The sequence below is a fragment of the Lactuca virosa genome, chromosome 1 (assembly GCF_052849685.1).
Source record: "Lactuca virosa cultivar CGN04683 chromosome 1, Lactuca_virosa_CGN04683_v6, whole genome shotgun sequence".
Taxonomy (NCBI): domain Eukaryota; kingdom Viridiplantae; phylum Streptophyta; class Magnoliopsida; order Asterales; family Asteraceae; genus Lactuca; species Lactuca virosa.
The window spans coordinates 113,315,844-113,335,372 of record NC_136426.1 but is presented as its reverse complement, the minus strand read 5'-3'; the positions used below and the strand labels follow the sequence as shown (position 1 = coordinate 113,335,372).

Here is a 19,529-nt window from a genome sequence, read left to right as displayed (position 1 = left end):
GAGTAGAGACGAAGCAGAAAAAACTCTCAAAGAGTGGGCCACTCAAGAAGTCAATCAGCAGCCCCTCTGAATGACGTTTCCAGAAGACCAGAACTTCGAACTCAAATTTGGGTTAATACATCTTCTTCCAACATTTTGAGGTCTAGAAAATGAAGACCCACATAAATTCCTCAAAGAATTTCGTGTGGTTTGTTCAGGAATGAAGCCACACATAATTATAGAAGACCAGATAAAGTTAAGGGCATTCCCCTTTTCAGTTTAAGACTCATTGATAGAATGATTGTACGAGCTTCCATCCGGTTTAATCACCACTTAGACAGAACTCGCGTTACAAAACTATTTTTAGGGAAGTGTTTTCAAGAAATGCGAGTTTCTAGTCTCAGAAGAGAAATCTTTGGTATCAAACAAGAAAAAAGAGAAGCTTTACACACTTACTGGGAGAGATTTTAAAAGTTGTTGGTTCCGTGCCCACAACATGGGACTAGTGATTATCATCTCTACAACTTCTTCTTCGAAGGTCTGACACTCATGGAGCGACGTTTGATAAATGCTTCCTGTGGCGGTTCCATAGGTGACATGACACCAACAGAAATCCAGGAGTTGATCGAAAAGTTGGCGATAGAGTCTAAACATTTTGGTAATGAAGACGAATGGTATCTGGATCAACCAGGAGAAGTCAATGAAATCATAAATGCTCATCTGGAGTTCCAAATTTCTGAGCTCACAAAAGCGGTTATGCTCCTAACGAAAGAAAAATCAACTGCAAAAAATCAATACAGTATCTGTCTGAAAATTGAACATCCAACATATATGTGTCCAACATTGCAAGAGGATGTTGCTCTAGTAAAAGCTGTCAGAGGATACCAGCAACAAAAGATTTATAATCAGCCTCCAAACTATTATCAAAACAATAATTTTCAGCCAAGACAACAATTTCAGCAACCCCCGGGTTTTCAGCAGATAAAGTTTCGGCAGAATTCTCAAAATCATCAGAACTTTTAGAATCATCAGCAACAAAATTTTCAGAACCAAAACTCGCATCAGCAATCTAGCAATTCCAGTGTGGCCTTAGAAGATATTGTAAAGAGTCTTGCCACGAGCACCCAAACATTCCATAACGAAACCAGAGCTAGTATCAAGAATCTAGAACAACAGGTGTCTCAACTTACCACTTCTATGGGTCGGATGGAATCTCAAGGAAAGTTGCCATGGCACATTGAAACAATCTGAAGCACAATGTGAGTGTTATTTCCTTGAGAAGTGGGAAAAGTTATGAAGGCCCAAGCGTATTTGAACCAAAAAAAGAAGCTGAAGAAGAATATGAAGAAGTTATGGTTGGAGAAGAAGATGTAAAAGATAAAGAAAAAGAAGTTGAAGAAGAGTATGAAGAAGTTTTGGTTGACGAAGATGCTGAAAAAGATGAAGGAACATAAACTCCAAAACCAGCCAAGCCGAATCTGAAAGAGTACAAGCGAGTTGTACCATTCCCATCACGACTGAAGAGCACGAACCGAGAACGCAAGGACGAGGATATTATGGAAATTTTTCGTAAGGTTGAGGTAAATCTTCCACTTTTAGATGTTATAAAACATATCCCTCGATATGCCATATTTTTAAAGGAATTATGTGTTTCAAAAAAAAGATTTAAAACTAACGAAACATTAAAAGCTCGTGAAAATATATCCTCTATTTTGCAAAAAAGTTTGCCCCCAAAGTGCAAGGATCCAAAAATTTTCTCGATTCCTTATAAATTGGGTGGCCTTAATTTTCCAAAAGCCATGCTTGACCTAGGAGCTTAAGTCAATGTCCTTCCCTATTCTGTTTCTGAAAAATTAAAACTGGAAACTTTAAAAAAGACTGGGACAATTATCCAGTTGGCTGATCACTCGACGGTACACCCAAAAGGTGTACTGGAGGATGTTCTTGTCCAAGTGAATAAGTTGATTTTTCCTACTGATTTTTATATTCTGGACATGGGTAATTTTGACATATCAGATACAAACTCTATTATTTTAGGCAGTCCATTCATGAAAACTACAAAAACGAAAATAGATGTTTTTAATGGCGCGATTTCAATGGAGTTTGATGAGGAAGTGGTTAATTTTAAAATAAATGATGATAATTTTCCTTCTGATAAAGTTTCTGTTAATTATCTGGGTACCAGCAGTCCTTTGTTTGAGGACTGATGTGAGATTTCTAATGTTTATGTGCAAGATTTATTTTTAGACAAAAATTTATCTGATGATGCATCAAAGGAGATGGAACGAGATAAACTTGGGGAAAAGGAAGTTATAATTTCTGCTGAAGGAGCTGATAAGAAGTTGACAGAAAAAAAAGCTTGTGGAAAAGGAGCATCTGATTTCTGCTGAAGAAAAATTAGAAAAGAAACTGACAAGAAAAAAACTTTTGGAAGAAGAGGAGAAAGTGATGATTTTAGTTGAGAAGGAAGATAAGAAAAAAGTTTAAAAATTTGAAAGACGTATTTGACGAAAATATGAAGTCTTTCCAACTTGTTGCACAAGTTCCAGATCCACCAATTTTTCCACATATGAAGGGATCTGGGGTGACAAGGAAACGAGTTAAGCTAAAGAGAAGTCCCAACCACACCAGTTCGTAAATTTGGTTGGGCAAAGTTGAGCTAATGACTTTAAAAATGGGCGGCTTTCTGGGAGGCAACCCGATGAGTAGTTTTTAGTTTTTTTTTCTTTCAATAAAGATATGGTCGCATTTCCAAGCAAGCTTGGGGAAATCAGAGGATCGACAGAGTTGCTGAAATTCAAAATTTTCGTCAACATCATCCTCAAAATCAGAATTTTCTGCAAATCTATAGGTACATTCTTTCCTAACTACAACATTTTTTTATATCCTTTATTGAGTTGTTCATTCCTCTCTGAGCATTGAGGACAATGCATCATTTTAAGTTTGTGGAGGGGGTTGGTGTGAAAAAATTTGCATTTTTAATTCAAACTTTTTTAATTTTTTAGATTTTAGGTTAAATTTTTCAATTTTATTTTCTACATTGCATCTAAAACCCAAAAATATTTTATTTCTAGTTATTTTAGTTTTTATTTTTGAATTTAAAAATTTAAAAATATGAAAAAAAAACATGAGATAAGGATATTATTTACATTTGATAGCTCTGTTAAGATGAAGTGTGATAGGAACCGAAAATAACAGTCTCATTACAATTAATTTAAGAATTATATTTTCGAGTGCTTTAAATGTTTAGAGTCGGATAATTTTTACAATGTAAGTATGAGATGGAAAAATGAACAGTGTTTTAAAAATAATTTCCTTAAATGCTTTAAAAAGAGCCTAGATTGAATGACCATTTTCTTTCCTTAAATTATTGAACCCTATAGTTTCTGCGTCTTTTGAGGTTGGGAGGGAACTCTTGTTATATCCACAAAATTTAATATCATTTTTTGAAGTATTGAAGATATGGTGGGCCTCAAAGTGAAATTTGCACCCAGTCAATATATATGTTAGAAATGGTACATCAAGCAACTTGAAGAAATCTGAAATTCAAAGTCAAATCAAAGTCAAGTTCAAGTCGAAATCGAGAACCAAGCAAAGTTAAATCTAAAGAGTTTATCAAGACAAAGAAGATGTGTAGTATAATGAGTTAGATCCCTCGATAGTGGAATCATAGGGGTATGCTTGGATTTTTCTGTCCATAATGGAGCTTACTGCGTTTACTGGACGAGTTCGAAAAAAGGAGGGGTCGGTCAAGCTAAGTTTTTATAAATGAATTTTCGTGAAATTATTTTTAAAAATACATTGTTTTCACAAATTTAATTCGGCATAAAAATTATTTACTCAAGATTGGTTTGACTTATTAAAAATGAATTCTGAATATGCAATAAGGTATTAAGACTCTTTTCAAGGTAGTGATTTCATTAAAGCTTCCTCGGTGTGAAATCTGATCATGTGAAAAAAAAAGTGAAGTATTTTTAAGTTCAAGTTTTTAGTTTCATTTATTTTATTCTAAATTCTTGTTAGGTCATCTATATTTTTCCATTTGTTTACAATGTTTATTCTTTTTCTTACTTGAGGGAAAGTAATGTTCAAGCTTGGGAGATTTGATAAATGTCATTTTATGCATCTTTTAGGGTAGTTTTTTATTAGCATTTAGCATCATATTTTATACATTTCATGTCATTAGTTTAAATAATGTTCAGCTCATGTCTTTTATCAGAATTTCCGTACTACTAGCATTTTTGTGTTGTTTTCAGATAATTTGAGTACAACGGTATTTTGGGAGCAGCTGGATGCCTATTTGGATCCTAAATGAAGTTGGAACGGAAGAAGGATGCCAAGGAATAACTTGGATTTCTTAAACTGAAGAATCGCATCCGAATAGAGAAAAAAAGTCAAATATGTGATCGTTGATTTGGACATCTTCGTTCGCATAAATGTATCAAGGTTTTGGAAGGTCGAAAAATGTCAACTGGGAAAAAAGTCATTTTTGTGATCGCATAAGCAGTATTTGCGGTCGCATTTTTGTGACGCGACTCCCGAAACTTCAGAAATAGCATCGTACTTCATTTAATCGCAAATCTGGAAAAATACCAAAATTTGTGATCGTATAACTCTAATCCACGATTGCATTTTTGTCCCAAAGTTCTAAAAATGTTGAAAATAGCATCGTGCATCATTTAAGGGTAATTCTGGAACAAAATCTCAATATCTGCGATCGCATATATGCTTTCTGCGATCGTATATTTCATTTTTTTTCTCCAGAAGCTTCTGTCTTGAGTATAAATAAGACCCTCATGATAAGATTTGAAGGTTAGATGGTTCCAAGCGACGAAAAACACTTCTGATGGCGATTTCTGATACCTTTCAGCAATTTCTGAAGATATGAAGGTTGTGAATCATCTCATACATTCAGTTTATCTAGATTAATCAGTTAGTGTTTCTTTTTATTAGTTTAGATTCATTTTTAAAAACCATAGTTTTCAGTTCTGCAATAGACTAGTACTTTTCATGTGATTAGTTTTCAGACCTGGTTTTTGATTTGTGTTTCTATCTAGATTTTTCAGTTTTGAACTTAATGAACGTTTGATTTTAATTCTTGTTAGTTTGATCACCTAGCTAGGGTTTTATCATTCCAGTTAATTAGTTAATAGAATCTGTAATTGTTCTTGTCAACTGGTAATAAGTAACAAGTATCAGATTGGTTCCGTGTTAAGGATTTAACTCTGATATAAACTGTAAAAATCATATCTTTACGCTTTTGAGTCTGTGAGAAGTATTGGATATTTCTGGGAATTTTACACATATCATAAAACTGTTTTTCTGATTTAATTAAGAGCTTGTTTAATTGAACAGTAAAAAGTTAGGGTTAATTCAAAGAGCTTGTTTTGGTTAACTAACTAGGTAAAAAAGAGCATATTATAGCTTGTTAGTTTTCTCAGTACCAGCTTAGATAGAATGCATTTTGAATAACCAGATCTGGCTTGATTGCATGATTAGGAAAGTCGCAGCAAAACTGAATTCTTCTTTATTATTGATTTTTTTTAGTTTTATTTTCACTACAATTTTTAGTTTAGTTATTAATTAAAAATCCCCCTTTTTATATTTTCTGTTAAAATAACTTGAATGTGCATGATGCAAAAAAGCATTGACCGTTAGGCTGTGTCCCTGTGTCCCTGAGGATTCGACCCTGCTTCCCTGTGCTATCTTTTAGTGCAACCAACAGTGAAATTTTATTTACTTAATACGCCCGCAACAACATGTTAACAAACATGTATTTATTACTAAATGCTACCATCCTTCATTTATCATGCTTATTCCAAAGATTAAAGATTTCAAGTACGTTAAGATTACATACCCATTAGTCTTATACGATGTCAATAGAAAGTTACAGGAAAATAATTGGCTAATAGGTTTGTCGAGGTCATTAACAATGTCATTAGCCTGGAATAATTGATGTCCATCAAAGGTCGTTAAATCCTAAATGTTCTAATAATGTTAACTGAAATTGTTGTTTGGTACAAGAGAAGTCGTCAAAAATCCTGGTGTTTAAAATTGATTTTGAAGAGGCATACGACTCTTTTTGTTGGAAGTATTTGGAAGAAGTTCAAAAGAAATTGGGTTCCATGACGAATGGTGTAGTTGGATTAAAGCATGTCTTCAATCTCCTATGGTGTCGATCCTTGTTAACGAGGGTCACCTATAGCCAAGTTCCAAATTAAACAAGGTCTTAGACAAGGTGACTCTCTTTCACCATTTTTTTTAAAAATTTTTTTAGCTATTGTAGATCTTTGCATAGTTATTTAACATGCGATTAGTAAGGGTTTATCGAAGATGTAAAGTTGGAGGTACTTTGATGGAAGTCACTGATTTTTCCTGATGAAGTGGATGTGATTTTACTTGGTGAATGGTCAGCAGAAAATATTCGAAGTAGTATTCAACTACTTTTGTGTTTCTATATTGCTCTTGGTCTCGAAATTAATTTACTTAAGACCAAATTACTAGGAGTTTGAGTAAATGGTCAAGAAGTGGAACAATTAGTCATGACTATTGGTGTTCGGATATGAGGATGTTTTTTTTAGGTCTCTGTTGGGAGCTAACATGTCGAGGGGTAAAGTTTGGAAGATGGTTGTTGATAAATTTGTAGCCAACTTTCCAATTGAAAGGTGAAATTGTTTTCGGTTGGGGAAATGGTGACTATGCTTAAATCTATCTTGGGAAGTATGTCAACTTATTACCTATCTATTTTTCATGCTCCAGAAATAATATTTAATAGGTTGGAATACCTACCAAATCACTTCATATGGGTGGTCAAATTGGTAAACAAAAACTCAATCGGATAAAACAGAAAAAATGTGATGGCGAGTAAAAGAATATAGTGTGCTAGGTATCGATTGTCTCTTTGTATTTAATATATAACTTTTATATAAATGAACTAGTTTATAACCTATGCAAACCACGGTTACAAAACTAATTAAACTTTCATAGTAAAAACTCAAAATTATTAACCAATTATTTTAAATAAATTATTAATTAAGAGATATTTTTTAGTTATATAAAATTATAATCATTGATTTATATATAATACGTGAAATTATATCACCTTAAATCTGTATTAATTTTATTTTAATTTTTATTCTAATGCTATTAATTTAATGTAATTAGAGTAGGAAATTTAAATTTTGAAATTTGAAACGGTGAATCAATAGGTTGACAAGTGGCATGACATTAATTAGGAGGCCTAATAGGGTGACACATGAAAAAAAGTGAATAAACATATTCTTTTATTAGAATAGGGAGATATAGAGTTTCTTGAATTCTCCCCAAGTTCTATAGGTATGTGTGATCAAGAATATTAATTATGAGGATGGTGAGTATTTAAATAGAGGAGTTTTCAAGTGAATGCTTTATCACCATAGGGCGACATTCTTAGACCGGTCAATAATCTAAAAGAAACAAGTATTAATCTTTGATGATTTTTTCTTAAAAAGGTTGGGGATGATAGGTTAATGCATTTTTGGGAGGACTTTTGGCTTGGAGACAAGAATTTAAAAACTCGATTTCGTAGGTGTTTCGTCTTAACCAAGATAATCAAAGATTGTTTTTGACCTCATGTTTAGACCAATATTTTGCGCCGTTAGCCTACAAAACAGGTTGAAAATCGAATAAGTTCCTTGTGATTTTGGAGCTTTTGAACCAAGTCACGTTATCCAATCAAAGTGGCAGTGGTCTTGGAGGTTAGACGGTTTAGATGAGTTCTCAGTTTCTTCGACAACGAGATATACTGATAAATTCACATTGATTATTGAACAATCATGCACAATATGAACACTTTGGTTTGTATTAAAATGAACGTATTAGCTTGACATTTGCACCTTATTAAAATTTTGACGAAAGAAAAATTGGACAAGAAAGGAATTGAAGTGGATAATCTTTTGTCTATTTTATGTAAGTTACATATTAAGAATTTTCGATGTCTCTTTTTCTTATGTCTGATGGCGATTTTATTTGGAATCAAATCGCAAGATGGTAAAATATTGATAAACCGACTCTTTATAGTTTATCAGATCTGTTTGATGGGTGGAACAATGTATGCTTACAATGTTGCAAAAAAATATCTTGCTACTGTTTTGATTTCCACTTTATGGGTGTTATGAAGCATAGGAACGATCATATGTTTTATTTCAAAATTGGAAATATAATGAGGTTGAAGAATACCACCGTGTGAGCGAGTAACCATAGGATGCATTGAGACTGTTGCATCATGAGAGGGAGCAACAGATTGTTAGGGGTGACAGTTGATGACACGACACGAAACGAAATTGGGACGAAACTGAAATTCGAATTTGTGTTTGTGTGGTGTTTGTGTCAAGTGTAAAAAACACGATGGCATGCCGTGTCAAACAAAAACATGATATGATGACCCGATTTACCACCCCTCCACGTTGTGCTTGTTGTATTGGGTCTTGCACAGGTGGTGCAAGATTTTGAACAAGAGAAACCAACTGTAGTTCTAAGGTTGGACAAAGTCAACAAGAAACTGGACTATATGCTGATGGGCTAGGCACTGGGCTAGGAATTGATGGGTCAGGCGCTGAGCTAGGCAGTGCCACTGGTGATGCATTGGGTTGTGAATCAACAGCCGTAGTTGAGCCCAAAAGGGCATCCGATGAACTTGGTGCTTGTGGAGTTGGTTGAGAAGGTGCATACTCATCCGTGAAACTGTTGAAGTTTAACAAGTTGGGATCAATTTCGTATGAGGAATCAGTGAAGGGAAGACGGTTTCAAAAAATTGTGTATGCCTTGTTGTATAGATCCTGGATGTGGATAAATCGAGGCAACGATAACCCTTATATTGTAGATCATACTGATGGGTTTTATAACTTACAAAAATTATGTAGCGGAAAAACTTAACCCTAAGTTCACATGCAACCTATTAGATCTAAGTTTTGCCTATTGATTGCAACAAACAATTGAACATCAAGAAGCCTAGGAATACTTTACTATTTTTGAAATTTAAAAAGGAATTAGGGTTTACATACCTTTTGATTATTCTTGTAAAAGATCAATAAAATCCTTCTTGAACAAGCTCTAGAAAGCAAGCACCAGAAATCTCGTGCCTCTGATGGCTCACACCCAAAACCTTAGAAACCCTAGAATGAAGAGGGACAGGGGGAGGAGAAGGAAATTTCGTTCCTAATACTCTTAGGAGTGTCATGAACGAAAATTGATGGCATTGGGGTCCTATTTATAGGTTAGGTAACTTGCAGGCAAAGCAGAATCTGAATTGATTAAATAATAAATTTAATCCTAATTCAAATCATTTCCTTTTATGCAATCAGGAGGCTTCCAGAAATCCTAGAAAGACTCTCAATTTTGTTCACCCCTTGGATTATTCTAAAATTGTTTCTTTTGTTCAACTATTGAAAAATTAAAATTCACCTCTTGCACCTTTAATTAATTTCAACTAAACCCTAATTAATTCTAGATTAATTCTGATTAATAATTAATTAACTCTAATTGATTTCTTATTAATTTATTAACCATATAAATTAAAAAATCAATTATTTAACTATTGATCTCATGTTAATTTATTAATCACATAACAAATTAACATATCAATTATCTATCCCCAATTAATATATATTAACAAAACATTTCTCTCTCTCCTAATATTATTTCTAGTTATTTCTGATTATGAGGGCAACCCAAAAAGACTTTGTTTTTAATTCAACTATATACCAATTTAGTTACATGATTACACCTAATCCAAAATATACCCAATAAACACACAAGGAATGCCTCTTGGAGAAGCGTGTGAGTAGAATAGTCTCGTAGGTAAAGGAACACAAGAGAACCAAACAAATGAAAATTCCCATAGTTAGGTGGTGTATCGAAGAGAATTTCAAATGGAATTTTGTTGTCAAGTAGCCTGGTCGGGAGTCTATTGATGATATAAGTGGCACATGTAAAGGCATCGACCCAAAATGAGGCTGGAGTGTAAGCATTAAATAGAATTGCAAGGCCTGTTTCTATTAGATGAAGATGTTTATATTCATCTTGACCATTATGTTGAGGTTTATAAGGGCCGAAGACACGATTATGAGTGCCATTTTGGACAAAAAGAGCACAAACTCTAGAATTCAAAAATTCAATACAAACATCACTTTGAAAAATCTTAATTTTGCATGAGAACTGAGTTTGCACAAGGTTTATAAAAGATTAGATTATTGTAAAAAGCTCATATTTGGATTTTAATGGGTAAAACCACGTGAATCTAGAGTAATCATCAAAAAAGATAATATGATAACGATAACCATCAGTAGACATAATAGGTGTAGGACCCCATAAATCATAATGAACGAGATCTAATACATACAATGAATGTTTAGGATTAATATCAAAAGGTAAATGTTTTCTTTTGGAAAATTGACAAGGAGAACATAAAGTTGGTGTTGGTAACAACGAACTAAGCAAAAAAATGATTTGTTTTAGCTAAAAAAAGAAATAACATCAAAATCTGCATGACATAAACAATTATGCTAAAGCTCAGAAGAAGCAAGAAGCCGATTGGAGGAGATGTTAGCCAAAAACAACTTGTGACCTAGCTCCACAATGTAAAGACCATGTTCAACCCGACCCCGAGCTAGGATGTTCTTGGTGAGATGATTCTGAAGAGCAAAGAAAGAATCAGAGAATAGAATGTTAATAGGTTAATCATTTGTGAATATGATGATAAAAAGAAGGTTTTTAGTGAAATGAGGAGCAACAAGGACATCTAACAGTTTGATATTATTTGGAAGAGAATAGTGACCTATAATTTGATAGGTCCACTGCCTTTGTGTGTCTATTTGCACGCATCAAGTTCATCTCGTTTCTTCAATGAGGGCATTGTATGTAATAAGTGTGGGGTAGGGGGTAGAAAAAGTAAAAAATAAATTGCTAGAAATTTTAGGAAATTAAAAAAAAATTTAATAGGTTTGAAATAATAATCTAATATTAGTTCTAGTAATAATAATTTAAACTCTAGTTGCTAGTGTTGCATTAGGATGATCTGATGAGAGCTCAAATGTTTAGCTAAGCCGATACACGTTATAATGCATTTGTGGCCTCCCTTATTCTAGTGAAATCATGGGACAAAAACACAACCTCGCTTAGTTTGAGGGATGTGATATGTTTAGCAGCCTAAACCTGAAATGTATCCAGGAAAATTAATATCCTTAACCAATAAGGGTTGAAGTAAAGCGCCCCTGCTTAAGCATGTAGGTTTTTGAGTGATATAAAAAAGTGAGTATATGTAAAAAAAAAAGAGAGTGAGAAATTACCAAAAGTAAAGAAACTGAAGAATTTTGGAGCATAAAAGTATCAAAGTATGAAGATCAAAGATCAAAAATTCTGAAGTCTCAAAAGTTGAAGATACGAAAGTTACACAAACAGGTGGTGAATTCAAAGAAATCAAAGATCAAATATCAAAGAAAAGAAGAATTCAAGAGCTCCAAGTTGTGGTATCTTCTAAAAGTTGTAATTCTTTAGCTTATGTATGCTTGGGTAGCTTTACAAAAATACCTTGAGGTTAGAAAGCTTTCTGAGGATGGATTCGGAGGGTTGCATAAAATGAGCGTTGTTCAAACGAAGTGGGTGAGTGTTTATGAGGATTGTGAGTATTTAGAATTGAGGGGGGGTTACTTAGGAAAAATTTTAGACACAAATGCATGCGTTGAGGTCTTAGCATAATGGCTGAGCTTGAGTTGGATCGTTTTATGTGATATTGGTGATGAAGGTTTGGTTTAATAATTAGATTTGCTTGAGGGCAAGCAAAGAACAAGTGTGGGGTATTTTGTTATTGCCATATTTATACACATTTTTAGGCAATATTTATTTATGTTTTTATTAATATTTTGGTTATTTGCATAGAATTATGATACTTATAAGGATAAATTGTAATTTGCAGCCAAAGTAAGGCATTTTCGAAGTAAGGGACCAGAATTGACAATATTTGGAACTTTGGAGGCTCGAAGGGAAGAAGGATAAAAATTCCACCAAAAATACGTTCTCACGACGTGAGTAACTTGATGCTCACGATGTGAATCGATTGTTCCAGAAGATTTGCATCCGGGTGGAAGAGTCCTTGTCGAATACGAAAAGATCGCATTCACGACGTGAATCCTTATTGTTCACGACGTGAACTCGGGAAATCAGAAAACTATAAATTCCCTTGCCCATTACGACTTGGAGTGTTTTTTGGCTGATTGAAAGGTTACCTGAAGGCGATTTTGAGCAGAAAAAGAGTTCTGGAAAAGGCCTTCAACATCAAAAGGAGTAAAGGTTCATAATTAGTTAATTAGTTTGATAGTTATGAACATGTTTGATAATTTGATTTGTTTTTGCTTACTTGTTACTATGAGTAGCTGAATCTAGCAGCTCTTGTCTAGCTAGATGAAGCTTCTGAATTATGTTTTAGCTTAAGGACTATTGAATTTGATTAGTTGGTAAATTGCTTGTGTTTGATTATCATTACCTAGCATGTTATTTTAGTTTCTTAGTTTCTTAAATTCATGTTCTGTATAGCTTAGTAACCATTACATTACATGAACTTGAAACCTAGTGATTTAGTGAACATTGAATTGCTAGAGCTAGGATCGACCAGAATCTTAGATAAGTGATAAAAGTAACTAATTTAGCTGTGCTAGAGGACATACTTTATGACCATAATTGTGTTTGCTTAGATAAATCTTACATAGCTCACCTATAATTAATAACTAATTATGTGTTTTACTTATGTGTGACCATACAAGGTAGTCTATGAATTGGTAAAAAGATTAGTAAATTTGGACTTGAATTGCTAATTACATAATAATTGGTGACCAACTTTGATAATCCATAATTATTAGCTAAACATAAATAAAGAAGTGGATTCAAACTAGACAGGAGTGATTTTAATTAATTGATTGAATTTTGTGATTTAAGTTCGTCTGGTCTTGCAAAATCAAATAAAACCCCCTCTTTGCTCTAAAATTAGGTCAATTTAATAGTAGATAAATTAATTAGTCAAAACCGTTCCATGAGATCGACACCCGACTTACCCAACTATTCTATAATTTTGACTAGGTACACTGCCTAGGTGCAATTAGTTAGTTAAGGTAGTTAGGTTATAAATAATAAAATTAGGTGTAGCTATTTGCACGCATCAAGTTTGGACTTTATACGAGTGAAACCGAGAACGAGCCAGGAAACGAGATGGCAAACATTGAAGAAATGTCGATGGGGGCTTACAAGAAGCGAATTCGTGAAGATCTTGGTCCAGGTTTAGTACAACCAGCGATACCTGCCACTGCCACATTCGAGCTGAAGGGACATATCCTCACTGCACTAAAGGATATTCCATTTTATGGGAAGGATCATGAGGATGCATTTAAGCATCTAGATGAAGTCAACGACATTTCTGACTATTTCAATGTCCCGAATGTTAACAGAGACACCATCTTACTAAGGATGCTACCAGTCACTTTCAAAGGAGCTGCAAAAGACTGGTTAAAAGCACTTCTTTCTGGTATAATTACTACTTGGGCTCAAATGCGTGAGCAATTTCTAGATCAGTTTTGCCCACCTTCCAAGATAGCTAAACTCAAGAAGGCAATAGCCAACTTTGAGCAACAACCGGGGGAGTCATTATACGAAGCTTGGGAGCGCTACAAAGGGTTATTAAGGAATTGTCCTCAACATGACCTAAACATCCAACAAGAGATGTCTATTTTCTATGATGGAGTCAATGTTATGACAAGACAACTCCTTGACTCTCAAGGGCCATTGACAAAGAAGAATCCAAGGGAGGTCAAGGAGTTAATTGAAGAATTCGCAAGACACTCTCGAGAGTACCACAACCCAAGACAAGATGGAGTAAAAGGCAGTGGGGGTGCACAATCTGAAGAGATAGCTGCTATGATGGCGATGCTGAATACTATGGACCGGAGATTGACCCAAATGGACCAATCAATTCATGCAATAAGGGTTGGATGTGAAAGGTGTAGTGGGCCACACTTGACTAAGGATTGCCATTTGGATGAACATGGGAACAAGAAGGCTCAAGTTTGCTACTCAAGTGGGGACAAGTATGATGAAGACTAGAGAAAACCAAAGAAAGAGTGGCTGCCTTACGATGAGTACAAGAGGCAACAAGAAGAAAAATATAAGCAGACAGGGCGAGGCTTCTATCAAAAAGAGCAACCACCAGCCGAAAAGAAAGTAGACTTGGAAAACATGTTGACCCGATTTATGGAAGCATCCGAGAGAAGACATGATGATACTGATGCAGTGCTAAAGAAACACATGAACATGATGAAAGAACAGCACAAAATGATGATTGACCAGCAAGCTTCATTAAAGAATTATCAAGCATCAATCAATAATCAATAATCTAGAAGTCCAAGTCGGTCAACTCACTACTTTGGTGACTAATAAATTATCTTCACAACTTCCCGAAAAGAAAGCTCAACCTCATGTTATGGCTATTGAAGTGGAGCCAAAGCCATCTGAACCAAAGCCTAAGAAGAAAAAACTCGAAAATGAAGAATTTGCTGGAATACCAAGTTTACGTCGTGAGCCCGCTATGCTCACGTCGTGGGCTCGGTCTGAACAGAAGAATTTCGTATCTGTTCCAGCTTATAATCCGCCTTTTCCATTCCCGTCTCGAGCACATCTTAGTCCACTGGAAAGGGAACATCTGGAGTTTATTCAACAAATAAAGGGTATTTCTATTAATACTCATTTTATTGATTCACTTGCAAAAGTTCCAGAATACGCGAAGTTCCTCCAAGATCTAATAGACACTCGCCAAAAATTAAAGAAGAGTTCTAAGGTGATCCTTAGTGAGCAAAGCTCAAGAGCTGTATTGGGAGTGATACCTAAGAAGATGGGAGATCCTGGACGCCTCACTCTTCCATGTGAGTTTGGTAATAATTTGAAGACATATGCTTTAGCCGATTCTGGGGCTAGCATTAATTTGATGCCTTTTTCATTTTACCAAAAGTTAAATATTCAGAAGATGAAGGCTACAAAAATGACAATCCACATGGCAAATCGTTCAGTGACTCACCCAAGAGGGATAGTAGAAGACATCCTAGTTAAAATTGGGAAATTCGTTTTCCCAATTGACTTTGTAATTATGGATATGATATGGGCATATTTAGTCATATAATTTATATACTATCTTAATACTTTATGTAGATTTTATCTCATTTAATGAAAAAAAGGTGCTTAATTAGTTTAGAATTTCATTTTTCAGCAACAATGACATGCTCGGATGGAAAAGGAAGCGGATTTAGCAATTGGAAGCTTGGATCTTGGATTTTGATGAAAGAAGGATGTTGCTGGACAGCTTGACCCCTCGTCAGTGTTTTGGCCATATCTCACTAACCGTAACTATGATTGACGAGATTCAAACGGACTCGACGACTTGGGCATAAACTCGTCGAGTTGATCGAAAAGTTCGCGATTCTCGACGCTGACTTACCGCACACGGGTTTTAAGTGATGGGCTCGTCGAGTAGGTCACTGGACTCGCCGAGTCGCCCCTGTTTTCAGAAAATATATATAGAAACGCTTCTCATTCGAACCCTAACGAATGGGGGAACCCTTGGGGGTTAATTTGCGACTGGAGGTGCAGCTAGAAGCCCTGGAACTCGTGGAACAACCCTAGCTTTCAATTTTGAGAAGATAAAAGGCAATTTAGGTTTAATCTTTACTTAATATTTTGTTTGAACTATGTGTAAACTATTAGATTTCGTTTTTGATAAACTTTCTGCTGTAATCATGAGCTAAAACTCATATCTTCTGTTTAGGGTAGATGAATTTATGACTATGTGTTGATTTTTGTGGTTGGATTAATTGAAATTGGTGAGTTTGTTTTGTTAAGCTTGTTAAAGATCCTCATGTGTTAACAACAACTATTTTCTGTTAATTAGCTAAGTAATTAAGCTGCATGAACATCTCTTAACTGCTTATCTCATGTGATTTATGTGAACACATTGTTATGTGCCTAGGAATAATGAATGTGAAACTAGGGTTAACTGGAAAATAGGTAAATTAATGTGTGAGCCTTGTGTGACGAACCATCAACAAGAGGTTAATTGAATTAGTAATTTGATTAGCTAATTACAAGTCTTACTTAACCCGAATCAATAGTCTAGGAAACTCATTAGTTTAACCAATTGGCCAATGTTTGAATTAATTTGTTTTCTAAGGATTAGTAATAGCGAAAGTGAACCTAATCACACTAATCGGTAGCCAATAACAAATAATCCATGGCACTTACCATAAAAGCAACCATAGGAGTAAATGAGTCGAACCTAAACAGAAGTCTTCTCCATTATTGAATTTAGTGATTGTTTATTTGCTTTAGCTGTTAGTTGCTTAGTTTGAGTTTTATTTCATTGTTAAGTTTCTAGTCTTGCAAAACTAGAGAAACCCCCCTTTCTATTACTTGTTTTATTTAGATAATATTAGCATTTATTTTAATTGTTTGCCGTTCCCTGTGTTCGATACCCTACTTGCTTGAACTATATTACTAATCGATAGGTACACTGCCTTTCGTGTGTTTATTTTGTATCTAAGTTAGTAGGATTAAAACTAGTTCGTTTCACACACATCAAGTTTTTGGCACCGTTGTCGGGGAACGATTCTCAAAATTAATTTTAATTGCTAGTATTATCGATCCTTTGTGTGAGATTTATCTCATATAAAGTTTCGAGTTTTTTTTGTTTTAATATTTATTATGTATTTTCCAAATCTCGATTCTTTTGATGCTTTTCTTGAGGAAGTAGTATAGGAAATTGAGCAAGAAGATGAGGAATATGACTCAGATGAAGATTTGAAGAAATTTGGAAGATGGTTAGATAACATCTTGCCCAACTCACAAGAGCAATCTGAGTCACAAGAGCTAAAGTTACAAGATGAAGAATTTAATCCAGAAAGAGATTTGGAGGAGCTGGAAAGATTGATGGCAGAGAGGTCAGACAAAGAACAAGAACAAGCTGAATTGCAGGAACCAAGCCGTGGATTGACCATTACCACGACATGCCCCCTGTATTTCCGGTTTGTGTTTCGAAGCATGGGGTGACGATTCCAACTTTGGAGAAAGTTCTGAAGCGCGATCCATTTCTGATTAGTACCCGACCGGTCCCAACCCTTGTCAGAATTCTTGGGTTTTATGTATTCAAGCTTGTTTGGCCAATTTTAGAAGCAAAGAGCCAAATTTTACAAATTGGTCCACCAAAGAAAATATTTAATGCAACGGACGGATTGACATTTAGTTTATTGGAAGTTTATTAAGTTGGGAGTCCAGCTCAAGACTCGCACAAAAAGAAGCGCTTGCGGGAGGCAACCCGTCATTAGAGTTTGCTTTTCTTTTTCTTTTTAAACTTCTAGTTTATTAGGGTAATTTAGGAATTTAATTTTGATGTTTGTTTTCCTTTTTCTATTACTTGTGTGTTGTTTTGATCTTTTCAGTTTGAAGCTTAGGATTGCATGTGAGGGTCTAGAGTCAAGGCTAATGAAGCGAGAAATCGAGTCTAGGCGAGAGAGGAAACGAAGTTTTGAGTCAAGCTATGAGTCCAATTGATAGAAGGGTTATAGAGTTTTTATTCACTGAAGAAAAATGAGGGAAAGTATTAGTTTATATAACCCCCACACATCAGAAACGGACTTGGGCAGAATACAATTTTTGTCACACAGCGGTCTACTCGCCGAGTCCATGTGAAAATTCACGATTCTTCTGCCATTTACGCTTCAACTCGGCGAGTCTACATACTTACTCGACGAGTCACTCATTCTTCTTACTTTTGAGCTGAAGATTTGATGACATTTGATATGGGCATTGGTTCTATTCTTTGAAGATCATTTTCCGAGCATTTCCAAGAGTTTTTCCCTTATATTTGGAGCTTTTATAAAGACTGTACCACACGAGATTTGACGCCCGAGGCATGGATGAGCTGTTCCCATGCCCAAAGTCAGATGAAGATGGAGATTTCAATGAAGAATATCAACCTCGCAACTACTATCCCAGGGGAGTTTGTTCTAATTCTCTCTTTACTTTTATGTTCGTTTTCATGCATAACATGCAATGGGGACATTGCATGAATTAAGTGTGGGGTAGGGGGTTGGTTACATTAGTGAACTTAGAATCTTAATTTTAGGCATAATTTTAAAAAAATTTGCATAAAAATTGCTAGGATTAATTTAGAAAATTTTGGTAAAAACAATTAGGATTCCATGCTAGTGTTATGTTTGATGATTGCATGAAGACCCAAATGTTTAGTTGAGCCAATACACGTTCTAATGCATTTGTGGCCTCCTTTATTCTAGTGATATCATGGAACAAAAACACAACCTCGCTTGGTTTGAGGGACGCAATATGTTTAGCATCGTGTACTTGAAATGTATCCAGGAAAACTAATACTTTATCCAATAAAGGTTGAAGTTGAGCGCCCCTGCTTAAGCATGTAGGTATTGAGTGAAAAAAAAGAGTGAGTTACATGTTAAAAAAAAAGAGAGAATTACAAGAAAAGTTGTAAGAATTTTGGAGCAATCAAAGTGAAGATCAAAAGATCAAAGTTCTGAAGAAGTTCAAAAAGTTAAAGATACCAAAAATCAAACAACAAGGTGGTGAATTCAAAGAAATCAAAGATCAAATAACAAAGAAGTGAAGAATTCCAAAGAGCTCCATTGTGGTATCAAAAATTGTAATTTTCTAGATTATGTATGCTTGGCTTGCTTGACCAAAAATACTTTGAGGTTAAGAAGTTTTCAGCGGATGGATTCGGAGGGATGCATAAAATGAGCGTTGTTTAAAAAAAGTGGGCGAGTGTTTATGAGGATTGTGAGTATTTAGAATTAGGGGGGTCTTTAGGAAAAATTTTAGACACAAATGCATGCGTTGCGGTCTTGGCATAATGGCTGGGTTCAATTGGGATTGTCTTATGCGATATTAGGGTGCTAAAATTCAGTTTTGCTTGGGGGCAAGCAAAGGTCAAGTGTGGGGTATTTTGATATGGGCATATTTAGTCATATAATTTATATATTATCTTAATACTTTATGTTGATTTTATCTCATTTAATGAACAAAAGGTGCTTAATTAGTTTAGAATTTCATTTTTCAGCAAAAATGACATGCTCGGATGGAAAAGGAAGCGGATTTAGCAATTGGAAGCTTGGATCTTGGATTTTGAAGAAAGAAGGATGCTGCTGGACAGCTTGACCCCTCGTCAGTGTTTTGGCCATATCTCACTAACCGTAACTCTGATTGACGAGATTCAAAATGTTCTGAAAACTAGACACAATTTCGGACGACTTTCGTGTTTTGAGAAAATGTTGAATCCAAACGGACTCGATGAGTTGGGCATCAACTCGTCGAGTTGATCGGAAAGTTCGCGATTCTCGACGCTGCCTTGCCGCACACGGGTTTTAAGTGATGGACTCGCCGAGTCACCCTTGTTTTCAGAAAATATATATAGAAACGATTCTCATTCGAACCCTAACGAATGGGGGAACCCTTGGGGG

At 35.0% G+C, this 19,529-nt stretch overlaps 1 non-coding gene across 1 annotated transcript; it reads right to left on the bottom strand.

The window, feature by feature from the left end:
- Positions 1-13,599: 13,599 nt before the first annotated feature.
- On the bottom strand, positions 13,600-13,706 carry LOC145151639 (small nucleolar RNA R71). Its single transcript, XR_013732203.1, has one exon. It is a non-coding gene; the product is annotated as a small nucleolar RNA R71 (small nucleolar RNA).
- Between the last annotated feature and the right edge of the window lie 5,823 nt (positions 13,707-19,529).